The sequence below is a fragment of the Schistocerca gregaria genome, chromosome 2 (genome assembly GCF_023897955.1).
Source record: "Schistocerca gregaria isolate iqSchGreg1 chromosome 2, iqSchGreg1.2, whole genome shotgun sequence".
Lineage (NCBI taxonomy): Eukaryota > Metazoa > Arthropoda > Insecta > Orthoptera > Acrididae > Schistocerca > Schistocerca gregaria.
This window is the reverse complement of record NC_064921.1, coordinates 741640651-741659524: the sequence shown is the minus strand read 5'-3', so window position 1 is coordinate 741659524 and position 18874 is coordinate 741640651. Positions and strand designations below refer to the sequence as shown.

General features: G+C 45.1%; 1 protein-coding gene and 1 pseudogene across 2 annotated transcripts in view; both read left to right on the top strand.

The window, feature by feature from the left end:
- The window catches only part of LOC126334918 (acyl-CoA Delta-9 desaturase-like), a 630264-nt gene that overhangs the window by 336753 nt on the left and 274637 nt on the right, over positions 1–18874 (top strand). The window contains exon 1 of one of the 2 annotated variants that reach the window (XM_049997638.1): positions 11218–11458. The exons of the other annotated variant lie outside the window; for it this stretch is intronic. The gene's annotated coding sequence lies outside the window, so the exon portion shown is untranslated. Of the gene's footprint in view, positions 1–11217; positions 11459–18874 lie in introns of those variants that run through there. 2 annotated transcript variants of the gene reach the window in all.
- LOC126335956 (uncharacterized) overlaps positions 8303–18874 on the top strand; it is a 192448-nt pseudogene continuing 181876 nt past the window's right edge.

Here is an 18874-nt window from a genome sequence, read left to right as displayed (position 1 = left end):
GAGAATAGAAGCTTTCGAAATGTGGTGCTACAGAAGAATGCTGAAGATAAGGTGGATAGATCACGTAACTAATGAGGAGGTATTGAATAGGATTGGGGAGAAGAGAAGTTTGTGGCACAACTTGACTGGAAGAAGGGATCGGTTGGTAGGACATGTTTTGAGGCATCAAGGGATCACAAATATAGCATTGGAGGGTAGCGTGGAGGGTAAAAATCGTAGAGGGAGACCAAGAGATGAATACACTAAGCAGATTCAGAAGGATGTAGGTTGCAGTAGATACTGGGAGATGAAGAAGCTTGCACAGGATAGGGTAGCATGGAGAGCTGCATCAAACCAGTCTCAGGACTGAAGACAACAACAGCAACAAGGCGTTACTTTGCAGCAGGCGCTCGTAAAAATGTAGAAAAGTAGATGCGCTATCACACCATCCAGTGTCATAAACGTAAATGTCGTGTGACTAGGGCCTTCCGTCGGGTAAACCGTTCGCCAGGTGCAAGTCTTTCGATTTGTCGCCACCTCGGCGGCTTGCGTGTCGATGGGGATGCCCTCTGTGTCGATGATTAGGACAACACAACACCCAGTCCCTGAGCGGAGAAAATCTCCAACCCAGCCGGGAATCGTACCCGGGCCCTTGGGATTGACATTCTGTCTCGCTAACCACTCAGCTACCGGGGGCGGATAATCCAGTGTCGAAGTTCCTAGACGAAGTTTCAGATCTTTAAACTGAGGAAAAGAATATAGTCTTCCGTATCAATAGTCTTTTTATGTATGGCTCCTCTGTCGGTCTGTATTTATGGAACGAAATCAGTTTCCTGTGTAGGCTGTTATTTTTGTTTTGAAATGAACACTTTATTTTATTATTTAGCAATTGCCTTGTTTAGTTCCCTTGGGCATTTTCATGTGGATCATATCATGCTGCATACATAACAATGTTAGTTGTGATGTTGCTTGATAATGCCCTCTGTGTCGATGTTGGTAAGGACAGAATGGGGATGTATGCGGTCTTCCTTTATCGCGATGAAAGACAGTGCCACGGAAATCTCAGAGACAGGGCATAGCCATCGGCCACAATATGTCAGAAATGTAACGCCTCAATTCCATTTTATTGGATATGCGAACCAGGCGAGATTGTGCTGTGTACTCAACGGCACCCGACGCCATCACGCAGGTGCTCGGCGCGTGTGACGATAACGAATGCAGTGTGGCAGTAATCGTTTTCCTCGAATGCTCTACACGCGGATACGTCCGTCGCAATGCGGTACAGTGAACTGGGATTCATCTGAAAAGACAACTTCGAGACACACCCGTGTGTAGTGCTGTTTCCTTTGGAGTGGGCTGCTGCATGTGCGCAAATGTACACTTTTAATGTAAATGCTCACATAATATTTTTTATCCCTGGCAATTTTTAAATAAGTGCTGTTTTTCTCTTTTTAACAGTAAAAAATTAATAACAAATTAGAAATAATCCTCCATCTGTATACTACAATTGAAGCCATTTGCCTGTTTTCGTAAAAAATGTTCCCCATTAGTGGATGTAGGCAGTGGAGTGAGTTACTTCACAAATACGGTCGTCAGATTTGATCAGTGTTGATTGTCATTTTTGAGGCGGGGGAGGGGGGACAGAACATAATTCAAAGACACAGCATGTAAATCTGTTTCATAATGGCGTATGAAGTGAAAGATCTTTTCGAGAAGCATGCCACTCCCTCTCACATTCAAAAATACTTTGAGATATCCAAAGTGCAGAAAGACAGGTAGAAATGAGTATGCGTGTTAAACATATAACATCATGAGCAAATGCTTATGGCTTTGGTCCTTGCATGAGAATGAGCATCCACGCACCAACGTCGACATCCAAAGCACGTAAAATTTGCGGTGTTGTGATATGTTGTACATTCTAAGATAGAAAAAAAACGTGGCATCACGAAGAGAATTATCCGAAAGGGACGGAAATGAATAGGTGTTATGTGCACGTACAGGCAAATAAATGATTACAATTTCAGAAAAATTCTCAAATAGAGCAAGTCAATAAACGTTGATCCATCTTTCCACCTTTGACTCTTATGCAAGGAGCTTGGTACTGACAAAGTTTTGGATGTTCTCCTGACGGATATCGTACCTAATTCTGGCCGATTGGTTCGTTAGATCGTCAAAATCTGAGCTAGTTAGAAGGCCCTCACTATAATGCCCCAAACTTCCTCAATTTGAGAGAGATCCGGCGACCTTGCTGGGTCTGGTCGGACGTAAACTTTGTAAACTTGCTGAAATGTAAGCCCAGGATTGCCTTGCCATGAAGGCCTACATAACGGGGTTATAGAATATCGCGAACATATAGCTGCGACGTAGCGGTGCCGTGGATGACAACCAAAGGGGTCCTGCTACGGAAGTAAATCGCACCCTGGTCCATTACTCCTGGCTGTCGAGCCGTATGGTGGGCGAAAGTCAAACTCGTATACCTCAACTGTCCGGGGGTCTACAGACACGTCTTTGCTGGTTATTGCGGCTCAAATCGAAGCGGGGTTCATCACTGAGGAAATTCCTGGCCAAAGACGTGTCTGGAGACGCAAGAAACAGAGGTGGAATACGAACCTGACTGTCGACCAAAATATGGCCCATCAGCCACTAGAGAAAGACTGGAGCGCCGTTTCATTTCATAGTAAGAAACTTTTGCTTGCCATCCGCGCCCCTCAAGCAGTACGGCGGTACGTCGACGATTTTTCATGCCATCTACTTGTTGCCCTTCATGACAAGCCATCATGGGCTCACCTTTCAGCACCTTTCTTGTACACGCCGAATTTCTACCGTTTGTTTTCTTGCTTTCTAAACCCTACCTTGGCCAGCAAGGTTGCCGCATCTCTCCCCAACTAAGAATGTTCGGAGCATTATGGGCGCGGACCTCCAACCAGCTCTGGGTTTTGACGATCAAAGGCGCCAACTGGACAGAAATTGTCACGATATTGCTCAGAAGGAGAACCAACAACTCTGTCAATCAGTGTCAAGCCGAATAAATACTTTCATAAGGGACAGAGGTGGACCAACACCTTATTGACTTGCTCAATTTCTGAGGCTCTTTCTCTTGAATAAATTATCCAATTTTTCTGAAATTGTAATCATTGTTTGTCTCCTACATCTAATTTACCGATTTGCATTATCCCATTAGGATAACTTCGTAGTGCGTCGTTTATTTTGACGTGAGAGAGTATATGGAACGTATATTTACTGCTTTTGGGAGAGGAACACATATTTTTTTCAGCATCAAATCTTTGTCAAATTTTTTGATACGGCCCACTCTTTAAAAAAATGGTTCAAAAGGCTCTGAGCACTATGGGACTTAATCTGAGGTCATCAGTCTCCTAGAACTTAGAACTACTTAAACCTAACTAACCTAAGGACATCGCACACATCCATGCCCGAGGCAGGATTCGAACCTGCGACCGTAGCGGTCGCGCAGTTCCAGACTGTAGCGCTTAGAACCGCTGGGCCACCTCTGCCGGCTGAACTTTATTCAGAAAGTGATATCGCGTGGAATTAGCCGAGCGGTCTGAGGCGCTGCAGTCATGAACTGTGCGGCTGGTCCCGGCGGAGGTTCGAGTCCTCCCTTGGGCATGGGTGTGTGTGTTTGTCGTTAGGATAATTTACGTTAAGTAATGTATAAGCTTAGGGACTGATGACCTTAGCAGTTAAGTCACATAAGATTTCACACACATTTGAACACATTTTTTGAGAAAGTGATTCAGTAACTATACAAATGTTGCATAGTTCATCAACTGAAGAATTAATTTTCAAGTTACATGTTGAACTAAAGTAACCATAGCAACAGCGCGGTTCCGGACTGAAGGGCCAAGAACCGCTCGGCCACAGTGGCCGGCCGGCCCACTCTTATCAAGTTCGTCATTCGAAGGCGTGTATAAATGGCTGCGCATACTTTTGCTAATGTTTGGCTTTACTGTGGTAGAGGAGACAGGAACTGTAATGTCGATTTCACTTTCAAATTCGTCGTCGTCTGCTGGATGTGATCTATTGTGCTCTTTACGATCTCCAAAAGTCTTCGTCTGTCACTATTAACGCTGTACCACATCATCATCGACTGAAAAAATTCATCGAGCGACGCCGTAGCAGATTTTAATAACGCCGAAAAACTCCCAATTTGTCTGTCACTTCGTATAAAAAATTGTTTTACGGTACCATTAGTTACAAAGAAAAATAGGATGCGATTTTGGGACAAAATTCACGGTTTTAAACATAGAATTCATCTACCGACTGCGAGCCACTCATTGCAGAAATCTAAAACTAAGTGAAATGTTTTGATAATGTCAGTCCTCAAAGACATGCGTTACCGTAGCAACAGTACTAATCATCGTTTACTTTATTTCGCCTAACGATAAGAAATAAGCCAATAAATCAAGGTCACTCCGCTCGGGGTAGCAGCGCGGTCTGCGGCGTCTTGCCACGGTCCGGGCGGCTGCCCCTGTCAGAGGTTCGAATCCTCCCTCGGGCATGATGTGTGTGTTGTCCTTAGCGTAGGTTAGTTTAAGTTAGGTTAAGTATTGTGTAGGCTTAGGGACCGATGATCTCAGCAGTTTGGTCCCTTAAGAATTCCCACACATTTGAACATTTGAACATCAAGGTCACGTCGACTCCAAAAAGCAGATATATTTCTTCGTTCTAGAACCTAATAAATTTGTTTTAAACGATTTTCGTTTGGCGTTGAAAGAGAAAATATGTATATAATGATATACTCTTTCTTCAGGAACATGGTATTACTTCATGTTACACCAACTGCCATGTTAAATATTTTGACGTTAAATGTTTTTCACTGCATTTTAGTTTTACAGTGAAGAAAGACAAATGTTTATCATTATAAATGGCTCAGAAACACGCAGTTCTGGAAAAACGGTAAGCAGTGGGTCACTAAAAATTTTAATTAGACGGCAAACTTTTATTAATTTTTTTTTAAGTTTGATTGCATACCATTAGGCTCCAAATAATCACACAGGTCTACATTTGATGCCTACCCGCCTTTGTAGCCGACGTCGCAAAGGCACGCTTGTGCAGTGGCGCTCGAATCGGAGGGGTGCCCCCACACCCTCGGTCACGGCGAGAGTTAATGCTCCTTCCTTCACGCTTGCCAAATTGTACTTTGGCCACCAAGGTCGCCGAATCTCTCCCCAGTCGAGAACATGTGGTGCGTTACAGGCAGGGCCATCCAAGAAGCTCGGTATTTTGACAATCTAACGTACTGATTGGACGGAATGTGGCACGATATCAGCAACTCTGTCGATCAATGCAAAGCCGAGTAACTGCTTGCATCAGAGCCATAGGTGAGCCAACGCGTTATTGACTTGCTCAATTTACGAATGTCTTTCTCTTGACTAAATCATCCAATTCTTCCGAAATTCGGATAATTCCTTCGTGGTGCGTCTATTTCGTCCTTAGAGTGTATAAGGGGCAATCACAAAGTTTCCGTTCGGAACCCTTACAATTGACAAACAGTATGCCAATCAGGGCAAAATCGTCGTGTGCATTACGGCAATCATCCCACCGAAGCACCTGAAGACTCTGTGTCCTGCTGCGTGAAGAAGTCCTTAACTGTCAATTGCACTTACTCGTCGGACAGACAGCAACCGTCGGCCCATCAAGGTCTTTCTTAAGGGACTAAAAGCGTAATAATCGTATGGGGAGAGATCAGAACTACACAGCATGTACTCGAGTGTCTCCCACTTTGGTTGGCGTAACTTCTGCGTTACGACATTTGCGACATGGTGACGTGCATTATCACGAAGCAGCAGCATCCCTTATCGCACAGTGGTGATTTGCGACAGACATGCTGCCCCATACGCGATCTTCACTCTCCGATGGATGTATACCGGTCTTTGTCCTTCGGCAGGCAAGAAAAGAATAACAGCACGTTCGTCCTGTGTGGACGCATTCGGCAGTAACGTTGCCATAATTCACGTTTCCGCATTTACAGCACGCACTTCGGAAAGACACGAACGCCGCATTTATCTGTTACCTACAGGCTTACAGAGACGCATTGGAGTCGCGCTACGTAGCATATATGCTGCAGCAACACCCTCAAAGAAAAGCTTTTTGATCACCCCTTATGCTGATAGGCACAGTACGTACCTACACGCATAAAACTTAGTAGGGAATAGAGTAATTGCGTTATAATAAAATATGAGGAGATCTAAAATATTTCGGTTCTCCTCAGTTTCGTGTTAAAACTTTTTCACTGTGAGTATAAAATTTTATGCGCAGGATAATTTGAGATTCACCCTCACACCTCCGTAAAATGTTCACGTTTAACAAGGAGAGAAGATTATCGAAAAACAGAAAAGCTTGATGGACGCGGCGCAATTGACGCAGCTTTTTGACGCAGCTTCCGTGGGGCTGTTTCCTGGATCAAGTCCCCACTTCTGAGATAACGTTCCCTATCAATGACGGACTGTCGTAACACCCAACTTCCGGCGAGCGTTCTGCCGGCCCTGGACCCTTATCTCGTCCCGGATTAGTCACGCACAGGTGTGCACACAGTCGCATTATCTCGTTATTTACAGGTACATAACGCCTTTTGCGATGTTCTGGGAACACATCAAGCAGCTGCGTCTCTGTAGCTAGAAAGGAAACGGATCTCAAGATCCCATCTGGACAAGTTCGCAGACAAAGCCTGTAAATCAAATGTGTCTGTATTGAGCAATAGTCTCTCTTCCTGCCCAAGGAACTTATTGCCTCACTACCGTTCGTTTCAGTTGCCTCTGTACCACAGGCAGCAAAAATACGCGTTAGCTGTAGGGAAAAGGAACAAGAGATTCTCAAAGTTGTCACTATAGCAGTTAATCAGAGTCACGTTTTGATTCTCCTTTAAATATAGTGTTCGCGAATGATTTTGATGTTTATTGTGGGGCGCGAAGTTGCCACTAATAATGGTTGCTGAGATTGTACCTCACCTGTGCGACATTTTGTTGACAAAGATGCAGCATTTCTACTGAGTCTCACGAACGTAAAGCCAATACTTAGCGTTCTGCTGTTTCAGCCATCAAGTAAGGCCTGGAAAGGTAAATACAGAGCATACAGCAAAATCCAGGAAGGTTTAATAAAATACGAGAAGAAGAAAGTGTAGTAGGAACTATTCCAAGTGTAAAAGAATGAAGAACTGGTTAAAAATGACGGCTGCCAACAACGTGGAAAAATGTAGTAAGTCTCCACCTACAGCTATAAAATGTGGCATCATATTACGTCATAGAGAGACCAATGACGTAATAAAAAATTTTGCGCTGCAAGTGGCTAAGAAAAGCACGGGACACAGATCAAGATAGGTGATTAAACGATTACTCACTCGTCATTCACGCTCCATCAATCTATCCCCTCGAAGATCACCCTCTAGTCGATACGAGGTCAAGACGACAACAAAACACTTAGTAGACAGCTGACGTAACGCTTCGCAGCAGCTTACAGTTGTCGCTAAGATGCAACGATAGTGCTATCGCAAAAACAACTGTCTGAGAGACGTGCGTAATCTGCGTAGTTGTGACAAACTGTATTTTCCAAAAACACGTCATTTCCTCTGTATAAGATAACTGGTTCCTTAGATTTACTTTTCTACTATTTCGCGGAATATGCGCGGCGATGAGTCTCTTACTCCGGCCATGAGGCATGAGGTTGTTTTGATTGAGAAATTCATTCACAAATTGTGGTCGGTAGATTCCATTCTGAAGGAGAGCCGTCACAGATGGCTAATGAATAAAGTTACACTCGTACACTAAAGGACAGAAGCAGCCACAGCCGCCGCAGGGTACGCCTTTGAGCTGTATAAACAATAAACTGTGACTCGTGCTAATCTATGCATACTGGTAATTACGACAACCACTTTCAGATTACTTTATATACATGCACTTCGTAATAGAATTGAAGGATCACTGTTTTAGAAGCCGCGTGAGGTAGCCGCGCGGTGTAGGGCGTCTTGTCGCGGCCCGCGGAGCTCTCCCCCTCGGAGGTTCGAGTCCTCCCTCGGACATGGGTGTTTGTGTGTGTGTTGTCCATAGCGTAAGTTTAAGTTAGATTACTGAGTGCGGAAGCCTAGGGACCGATGACCTCAGCAGTTTGGTCCCAAGACCTTGCCAAAAATTTCCAGTTTTTTTCACTTTTTTAGAGACCCCGTAATACCGAACAATCGCACTTATCTCACATGTCAGCAAAGTCATGTTGAAAATCTTACAAAATAGATTTCGCCAATTTCTAGATCGAGAGCTACCAGAAGAACAATCTTGATTTAGGAAAGGAAGAAGAACTAGAGATCAAATTGCTGACATTCGGCGGATTATGGAAAAAGCAAGAGAATTCCAGAGAGATGTGCACCTCTGCTTTATTGACTACGCCAAAGCCTTTGGCTGCGTCGATCACAACAAATTATGGAACGTATTGAAAAACATGGGTGTACCAGATCACCTCATTCATCTGCTACGGAGTTTATACCTTGACCAAGAAGCCACGGTGATAACTATGTATGGAACAACGAAATGGATAAAGATTCAGAAAGGGGTCCGGCATGGCTGCATACTGTCACCGCACTTATTCAGTCTGTATGCAGAACATATTATGAGGAATGCGAGGCTAGATGAAGGAGAAACAGGAATTAAAGTAGCTGGAATAAATGTAAACAACCTCAGATACGCGGATGATACGATCCTGTTGGCAGAAAGTGAAGAAGAATTGAGAACACTCTTGCTGAAGGTGAGAGACGAAAGTGAAAAGGCCGATCTTAGGCTGAATGTGATGAAAACGAAAATTACGGCAACTACACCTACCAATTAGTGGGATATAGCAGGAGAAACCATGGAGGTAGTGCCCACATTCAGTTATCTCGGTTCCCAGATCTCTGCTGATGGCGACTGCAGTCATGAAATCCGGAGACGCCTGTTGCTCGGTAGACAGGCGATGTCAAACCTTGACAAGGTTATAAGGTCCAGAGATATAACACTAGCAACAAAGATCCGTATTGTGAGGGCTATGGTCTTTCTGGTTGAGATGTATGGATGTGAGACCTGGACCATTAGAAAGGCTGAACGGAGAAAATTTGACTCCTTCGAATTGTGGTGTTGGAGGAAACTTCTTAGAGTTCCATGGACTGCAAAGAGAACCAACAGATCAGTATTGGAGCAAATAAAACCAGATTTCTCCCTGGAAGGTCTAATGTTAAAACAAAAGCTGACCTACTTTGGACATGCCTTGCTGGAAAAAAAAACATTAATGCTAGGGAAGATTGGAGGAACTAGAAGAAGAGGACATCAGAGGATGAGATGGATCGATGGCATCACAGAAGCCATGTGTTCCAACCTGGGAGGTCTACGGGAGAAAGTGCAAGACAGGAAAAAGTGGCGTGATTTGGTTCATGGGGTCACGAAGAGTCGGAACCGACTAAACGAATAGAGGGAGAGAGAGAGAATTGCCTCCCATTGTGACCCATATGTCAGAAATTTGTCTCAAAGGTGGCTACAACCTTCCTCTGCAATGGTACGAGAGCGTGACGTCATGCGATGTCGCTCTTGGGGTAGGCGCAACATCAAAACGAAAAAAAGGCCTCAACTCAAAAATTCATGTGAGCTGTAACGTGGGTTAATAATGTCACACTGGCAGCAACTTTCACCACAGTCCTGCCCAACATCACCGTGGACGTATCACATGATGGGAAGGTAGTCACATCGATGGAGGCCAGAACCACGACACTAAGCGCTGAAATCACTCTGGGCGTCCGAGGGGAACATCTCAGACACACCGCCGCTCGGAAAGGGCTCAAGGGGTGGCACAAAGGGCGTCAATAAAATTACCCCTTCCCTTCGGGAGTTGATTCCGTCGCATTTCGCGGTCGAACACGACAGTTCGCTGTGCGATGAGCAAGGGGAGTATGTTCTTGACAACTTTTGACACTGAAATAATAATTTAATCAAGACCCTACGCTGCCGACAAGCAATGATGTACCTCAACGGGGACAGTTGAAAATGTGTGCCCCGATCGGGACTCGAACCCGGGATCTCCTGCTTACATGACAGACGCTCTATCCATCTGATCCACCGAGGGCACAGAGGATAGTGGAACTGCATGGACTTATCCCTTGCACGCTCCCCGTGAGACCCACATTCCCAATATAATGTCCACGCACTACATTCGTAGTGCCCCTACCCATTACACTCATTACTCGCGGCAGACAATCTTACCGAGGCCCGTAAGAATTCTGGCAATGCGTGTGCATCCGCACAGAAGAAGGTCAATGGCCGGTTAGCATTAACTATATATGGGTTCAAATGGCTCTGACCACTATGCGACTTAACATCTGTGGTCATCAGTCCCGTAGAACTTAGAACTACTAAAACCTAACTAACATAAGAACAACACACACATCCATGCCTGAGGCAGTATTCGAACCTGCGACCGTAGCGGTCACGCGGTTCCAGACTGAAGTGCCTAGAACCGCACGGCCACACCGGCCGGCCTTAACTTTATATGAAGATGGCTCTGAGCACTATGGGACTTAACTTCTGAGGTCATCAGTCCTCTAGAACTTAAAACTACTTAAACCTAACTAACCTGAGGACATCAGACACATCCATGCCCAAGGCAGTATTCGAACCTGCGACCGTAGCAGTCACGCGGTTCCAGACTGTAGCGCCTAGAACCGCTCGGTCACTCCGGCCGACATATGTGAAGATGGTATCTGTTGTTTCGGACATGTCCGAAAGAACAGATACCATCTTCATATATACCTTTGACACTGGTGGTACTCTCGTATGTTTAAGGCCATTATTGTGCTGCATCCCCACTAAACGGCACCGCACCTATTTGGAGGACAGTGCGACCGCAAATTATGCTCTCGTGTACAGGTTGGAACCACTACGCACCGTTCAAAGCCATTCGACGAAAACTGAACGTGGTCCGAAGCAGTAAATGGCAGTTATGTCTTATCAACCCTCCTGTTTTCTACCTCCCTGTGGCGTGACCACGCGGTAGTACACCATTAACATGTGCGTCCCTCTGAGGCTATAGCCCAGTTCGACAGCCCCCTCTGTGCCACCCTCACACCTTTGTCGAGCAATCCGGGGGTGTCGGTGAGCCGCGCCCACGTGCCCTGTGGCACGTGACCCAGCACACAGGGCGGCGACGGCTCACGTGCACGGGCCGGTCCGCTGCCTCACTTCCCGCCGTCGCCGTATCTGCAGATGCGATAATCGCGGCCACTCCTTGCGAACCGCATGACCGCCGTTATATACAGAGGCCCGCCTTATCTGGCGCACAGTTTGTTTTCACCGTGCTCGCCAGCGGGACTCGTTTACAAAAACTCCGCCAGCCGCAGTTGTGAATCTCTCCCGACTCAGAAGCCGCGGGTATTAAGAGTATTCGTCCAGCCCATCGATACGGTACTCTCGTCTCTGCTACTGGACTTCCCTTTAACCTGCCTTCTCCACAGGTAAGCCTCAATCTCTGTGTTCTGAAACACGATGTCGACGATTACGAATCGCTGTTCAGTCTGCTGCGAAGGTTGCCGCCTGTCGGAATTTTTTCGTGACAGACACTAACATTGATCGTGCCGAGCGTGTATCAGGTGCGTGCTAGCTGGAAGTTTCTATCGCGCTTCGTCTCCGTGGCAGTATTTGCAGCGATATTGTCGAGAGCTAGGCTCCCTGCAGTAGCGCACTCTCAGCAAAGTTCGCAACTGATTTTTTTTATGGCTATTGTTATTTAGTACGATCAGCTAATATAATTTCATTGTGCCATTTTATTTGTCTGCAATCGGTTCTATAGATTACTTAAAAGTAGATTTTTCCCTAAATAGATATGGCTAAGAACGATACTGCTGTGCCTGTGTTGTTCAGAAGTACGATAACGATTCTTTGAAGGCACATTGCATCGTATTCCTGAGAAAAATATCGTATTTATTCGCTGACACCGTGCAAGCGGCTTTCAATTGAAATGTCTCTCCTGTACTGGTACATACGTAACCGATGTACGAGTGCCGGTTGTAGATAGTAGATACATGATTGACGACAAATTAAGTTCGCGTCTGGCCGTGAAGCGTGGTCGAATAACCCAATTCCAAGTCGATCGATCTACATTTACATCTACATTTATACTCCGCAAGCCACCCAACAGTGTGTGGCGGAGGGCACTTTACGTCCCACTGTCATTACCTCCCTTTCCTGTTCCAGTCGCGTATGTTTCGCGGGATGAACGACTGTCGGAAAGCCTCCGTGCGCGCTCGAATCTCTCTAATTTTACTTTCGTGACCTCCTCGGGAGGTGTAAGCAGGGGGAAGCAATATATTCGATACCTCATCCAGAAACGCAACCTCTCGAAACCTGGCGAGCAAGCTACACCGCGATGCAGAGCTCCTCTCTTGCAGAGTCTGCCACTTGAATTTGCTAAACATCTCCGTAACGCTATCACGGTTACCCTGTGACGAAACGCGCCGCTCTTCTTTGGATCTTTTCTATCTCTTCTGTCAACCCGACCTGGTACGGATCGAGAATCTGGGATCGAGACTCGGTCCGGCACAAATTTTCGTTGTCGTCATTTCGTCATTCCTTTATACAGCTGATGGTTCACCAAATTTCCAATTTCGAATACAGTTCATTTATGGCTAAAGACTGTAGTCGCTGTGAGATATTTGTGGATGAGTTGTTGGCCGTGTAGCAGCAGCTACAAGATAAGATCCTAGCACTGCATTTCTGAGTTCGTTTGATTCTGTTCTCATGTAGATTTGATAAATGCTTCGAGTTCTGGTATAGTATTCTGGAACAGTTCGCATTAACGTCCTCTACAAGACTTCTTTTGCAGATATATCGCACTCTTCCAGAACACTTCCAACAATACTAAGTCTTCCATTCACACTCCATAGTTGTGATTTGATCTAGTCCTCAGCCGGCCGCTGTGGCCGAGAGTTTCTAGGCGCTTCAGTTCCGAACTGCGCTGCTGCTACGGTCGCAGGTTCGAATCCTGCCTCGGGCATGGATGTGTGTGATGTCCTTAGGTTAGTTATGTTTAAGTAGTCCTAAGTCTAGGCGACTGATGACCTCAGATGTTAAGTCGCATAGTGCTCACAAGAGAACCTCAGCATCGCACACCCCTCAGATTTAGTTATGAGTTGACACAGTGGTTAGGCCTTCAAAAACTGAACACAGGTCAATCGAGAAAACACGAAGAAGTTGTGTGAAACTACGAAAAAAAAGCAAAATATACAAACTGAGTAGTCCATGCAAAAGATAGGCAACATCCAGGATAATGCGAGTACGGTCCCAAACACAGACACTAAACTTATTACAGTGAATAGAGACGTCAATGAACGAACGGGCTGATCATAACTTTGCGAAAATAAAGAAAAAACTTTTCACTCGAGGGAAGACTTCAGCCAAGGACCTCCCGTTCCGCAGCTGCACACGCTAAGCACGGCACCACGGCACTCCTGACCTGGGACAACCTTGATGTTGCCTATCTTGCGCATGGACTACTCATTTTGTATATTTTGCTTATTTTTTTCATAGTTCCACACAACTTCTTCCTGTTTTCTCGATTGACCTGTGTTCAGTTTTTCAAGGCCTATCCACTGTGCCAAGTTATAACAAAATCTGAGGGGGGTGCGATGGGGATGTTCCCTTGTCTGAACCATTTGAATCTTATTGCATTTACGTATGGTCGTCAAACGATGCAATTTTCCTATATACAACAGTGTCATCAGCGAAAAATTTAATAGCGCTGCTGACCAAATCTGAAGAATGTTTATGTGTATTGAGAATCTTACAGGTACTATTTCATTTCCTTGGGGCACAGCCCATGTTTCTTTCATTTCTGCTGAACGTACAGGGTTGGACAAAAATATGCTAACAACGCGATAAATGCATGCTTGAACACAAATGCAGAGGCTAGCCAAGCCTCCACGTTACACTGTTGTATCTGACCACGTGCGACACCTTTACAATGTCCTCAGGACATTTACAAGTGTCAGTCGTGGCCATTATATCGAAGCCAACTTAATCTAACGTGAACAAATTGCTGGCGGTCGTATGCTAGCTGGTTCCGTAACCAAGCTAAGCGAAATGTTTGGTGTTTCGAGAGCCATCTTATCGGAGACTTCCCGCTAAGTCGCAACGTGGATGAAAGTGAATGTTGAGTCATCGTGACAGGCGGTCTCTGAACAGGATTTGACAAAAAGTAGGACGACGACAGCAGCAAAAGTCGCTGCACAACTGAACATCGCACTGGCGAATCCTGTCAGCATCAAAACGACGCGAAAGGAGCTCCATAACCAGGAAAATGCGTGGCGAGCTGCAATTCGAAACTCACTCGTCAGTGAAGCAAAAGCCCGTAACAGGAAACCATGGCACAGAAGTAGTAAATCTTGGATTACGGAGCACTGGAAGAAACTTTCTTGTTCGGATAGTTCTTGTTTCACACTGTTTACAACTTCTGGCTGGGTTTACGTATGGCGTGCGCCTGTACACTGGTTGCTGCCAACACTGAAACGTTGTCGGGGTTTGATAATAACTTGGACAGCCACAGCGTAGCTCCTTACTTAGCTTGCATTTATCGCGAATTTCTTGCCCAACGTAAAGTCCCGAGCGACTGGAAAAAAGCGCAGGTGACGCCTGTATATAATAAGGGTAGAAGGACTGATCCTCAAAATTACAGACCAATATCCTTAACATCGGTTTGTTGCAGGATTCTCGAACATATTCTCAGTTCGAATATAATGATCTCCTTTAGACATAGAAGTTGCTGTCCATGCATCAGCACGGCTTTAAAAAATCATCGCTCCAGCGAAACGCAACTCGCCCTTTTTTCACATGATATCTTGCGAACCATGGATGAAGGGTATCAGACGGATGTCATATTCCTTGACTTCCGGAAAGCGTTTGACTCGAAGCCCCACTGCAGACTCATATCTAAGGCACGAGCATATGGGATTGGTTCCCAAATATGTGAGTGGCTCGAAGATTTCTTAAGTAATAGAACCCAGTACGTTGTCCTCGATGGTGAGTGTTCATCGGAAGTGAGGGTATCATCTGGAGTGTCCCAGGGAAGTGTGGTACGTCCGCTGTTGTTTTCAATCTATATAAATGATCTTTTGAATAGGGTGGATCGCAATGTGCGGCTATTTGCTGATGATGCTGTGGTGTACGGGAAGGTGTGGTCGTTGAGTGACTGTAGAAGCATACAAGATTACTTGGACAGGACTTGTAGTTGGTGTAAACAATGGCAGCTAACTCTAAATATAGATAAATGTAAATTAATGCAGATGAATAGGAAAAAGAATCCCGTAATGTTTGAATACTCTATTAGTAAAGTAGCGTTTGACTCAGTCACGTCGATTAAATATTTGGGCGTAACATTGCAGAGTGGGACAAGCATGTAATGGCAGTTGCAGGGAAGCCAGATAGTCGTCTTCGGTTCATTGGTAAAATTTTGGGAAGATGTGGTTCATCTGTGAAGGAGACGGCTTATAAAACACTAATACGACCTGTTCTTGAGTACTGCTCGAGCGTTTGGGATCCCTATCAGGTCGGATTGAGGGAGGACATAGAAGCAATTCAGAGGCGGGCTGCTAGATTTGTTACTGGTAGGTTTGATCATCACGCTAGTGTTACGGAAATGCTTCAGGAACGCGGGTAGGAGTCTCTAGAGGAAAGGAGGCGTTCTTTTCGTGAATCGCTACTGAGGAAATTTAGAGAAACAGAATTTGAGGCTGACTGCAGTACAATTTTACTGCCGCCAACTTACATTTCGCGGAAAGACCACAAAGATAAGATAACAGAGATTATGACTCGTAAGGAGCAATATAGGCAGTCATTTTTCCCTCGTTCTGTTTCGGAGTGGAACAGGGAGAGGAGATGCTGGTTATGGTACGAGGTACCCTCCGCCACGCACCGTATGGTGGACTGCGGAGTATGTATGTAGATGTAGATGCGGATGAGGTATTGCATGGGCCCCATGTCTACTCTGAAAGGTCGCACTATTGCCAAAGGTTGTGTGACAGTTTTGGCTGGTTTGGTGTATCCCATAGTAGAATGTTTGTTTCTCAGTGGTGATGCTGTGAACTACGAAGACAGAGCCCCTGTTCACACAGGTCGCATGGTGCAGGACAGGGTCTGTGAACACAACAACGAAATGTCGCATGTGTTCTGTCCACCATAGTCATCAGATATCAGTATTATTGAGCCCATGTAGTGTACTTTGCAGAGAAGGATGTGTGATCGCTGTTCACCTCCATCGTCGCTACCTGAAGTTGCCACTATTTTGCAAGAAGAGTGGTAGAAGATTCTCTTTAAAACCATGAATGGACTGTATTTATTCATTCCAAGATGACAAAGCTGTTTTGAATGCCAACTGTTTTCCTACACCTTATTAGGCACGGTAAGGTGTCGTGTTGTTGGTGTTTCCACCTTTTTGTCCACTTCCGTAAGCGGCGCAGTGTAGCATACTGGGTTCCGTTAGTTAAAAATTACTGTAGCATTCTTTGTTCATTAATTGACGATGTGCTAAAGTGTCGAGCGCCTTTCGGAAATCTAGGAAAGCCGGCCAGAGTGGCCGAGCGGTTCTAGGCGCTTCAGTCTGGAACAGTTCATTTCAGCACCTCATCGCTCACCTCAGGCCCAATTCTCGCAAAAAAACTGTAGCTATTGCCCAACTACTAATTTATCTTTCAACATTTTGTGGTGCTGGACATCATCTTCCAGATCAGAGAAACTTTCAGAATCACAATCAGATTGTAGTACTACTTCATCTTTAGTTTGGGTTTTTTTGACCCGGAGTAAAGTAACCTCAAATATTGCAACAATGTGGCCATTTGACAGAAGCGTGAAATATATTACCTAAATTGAATTTCAGACAAATGGGTTTCTCACCTTATTACCTACTACTGACAAAATGCAAATTATTATTACCATATTTTAGCTTAGCAGATGTGAACGCAGATGTGAACCCTCCAGGCAGAAGTTAGTGGGGTGTAATAGCTGTTAAAATATGTATGATCAACATCGATTCCAGTGCTGCCAACACACTATTACGTCGTGGAACTCACAACTTTCCAGATCATTCTTCACGTATTGTAAGTACATATTGCCTTGTTTACTCAATGCTAATGATGTAATTTTGACGGGAAAATTTGAAATTTTTTCTGACGAATGGGCCGAAGTTAATCCACAAAGGGACAAAGTAACCCCAGCTTACGGTACACCATTTGTAAATAAACAAGATGTAATTCAGATTAGTGGATTTCTTGAATCTGTACTAATCCTTTGAGAGAAGCTTCTTTGCCTCAAGGAAATATGCTCTAGGATTCTGCAACACACGGACGCTCGTGCACAACAGCACCTTATCCTCGAGAGTTTCCGCGACAGACGGAATTTCCTGCACAATGGCGCCTTTCCCTTGAGAGGTATGAGAACTGTGTCTTTGAGAGTGTCTCTTGAGTAGAGACTGTAATGAGTGCGTGAGAAGTTGGAAAACTTTGTTTGTTTCGTTGAAGGAGATAGAGACAGGAGGAGATGGAGAAACGCAGCACTGCCACATATCAGGTGACAATCTGAGCAGTTTTCTCAGGTTGTTCGCAGATGATGCTGTAATTTACCGTCTAGTAAGGTCACCCGAAGACCAGTATCAGTTGCAAAGCGATTTAGAAAAGATTGCTGTATGGTGTGGCAGGTGGCAGTTGACGCTAAATAACGAAAAGTGTGAGTTGATCCACATGAGTTCCAAAAGAAATCCGTTGGAATTCGATTACTCGATAAATAGTACAATTCTCAAGGCTGTCAATCCAACTAAGTACCTGGGTATAAAAATTACGATCAACTTCAGTTGGAAAGACCACATAGATAATATTGTAGGGAAGGCAAGCCAAAGGCTGCGTTTCATTGGCAGGACACTTAGAAGATGCAACAGCTTACACTACACTCGTTCATCCTCTGTTAGAATATTGCTGCGCGGTGTGGGATCCTTACCAGGTGGGATTGACGGAGGACATCGAAAGGGTGCAAAAAACGGCAGCTCGTTTTGTATCATCACGTAACAGGGGAGAGAGTGTGGCAGATATGATACGCGAGTTGGGATGGAAGTCATTAAAGCAAAGACGTTTTTCGTCGCGGCGAGATCTATTTACGAAATTTCGGTCACAAACTTTCTCTTCCGAATGCGAAAATATTTTGTTGAGCCCAACCTACATAGGTAGGAATGATCATCAAAATAAAATAAGAGAAATCAGAGCTCGAACAGAAAGGTTTAAGTGTTCGTTTTTCCTGCGCGCTGTTCGGGAGTGGAATGGTAGAGAGATAGTGTGATTGTGGTTCGATGAACCCTCTGCCAAGCACTTAAATGTGAATTGCAGAGTAATCATGTAGATGTAGATGTAGATGTAGATGAATATCACGAAGGGTGTTACCGACCTTAACGCCCTCATCAGACCCGGAGGATCACTATCGACAGTGTCACACCCTTTCAGTCCCAGGGTCGCTGCAAAGAGGCTTTGAATTTAACCCAGAAAATTGGCGCAAAGTCTGGTGATCAAGAATTTTAAAGTAAGACTTCACCTCCCTTTTCCGGCCAAACACTGGCTGTGAAAATTCCTTCCATCATACGTATTCGAAACGGTTACCTTCGGGTCGCGAACCACTGAAGGCGATCCCTAGCTATCTCGGCTAGGGAAGCAGACTTATAAGCTATCGTGGTCCCTGTTGACCTTGTCCTCCAAGCTGCTGTAGGCTGTTCTATAGATTAAATGGTAGGGCTGCCTAGTGATGCCGCATACCTGCCTTCTACAAACTACCCAAATGACTGACCTACGGGTTTCAAAGTGAAGCGTGATGAACACTTGCATATATACCACGCTTTGGCAGGG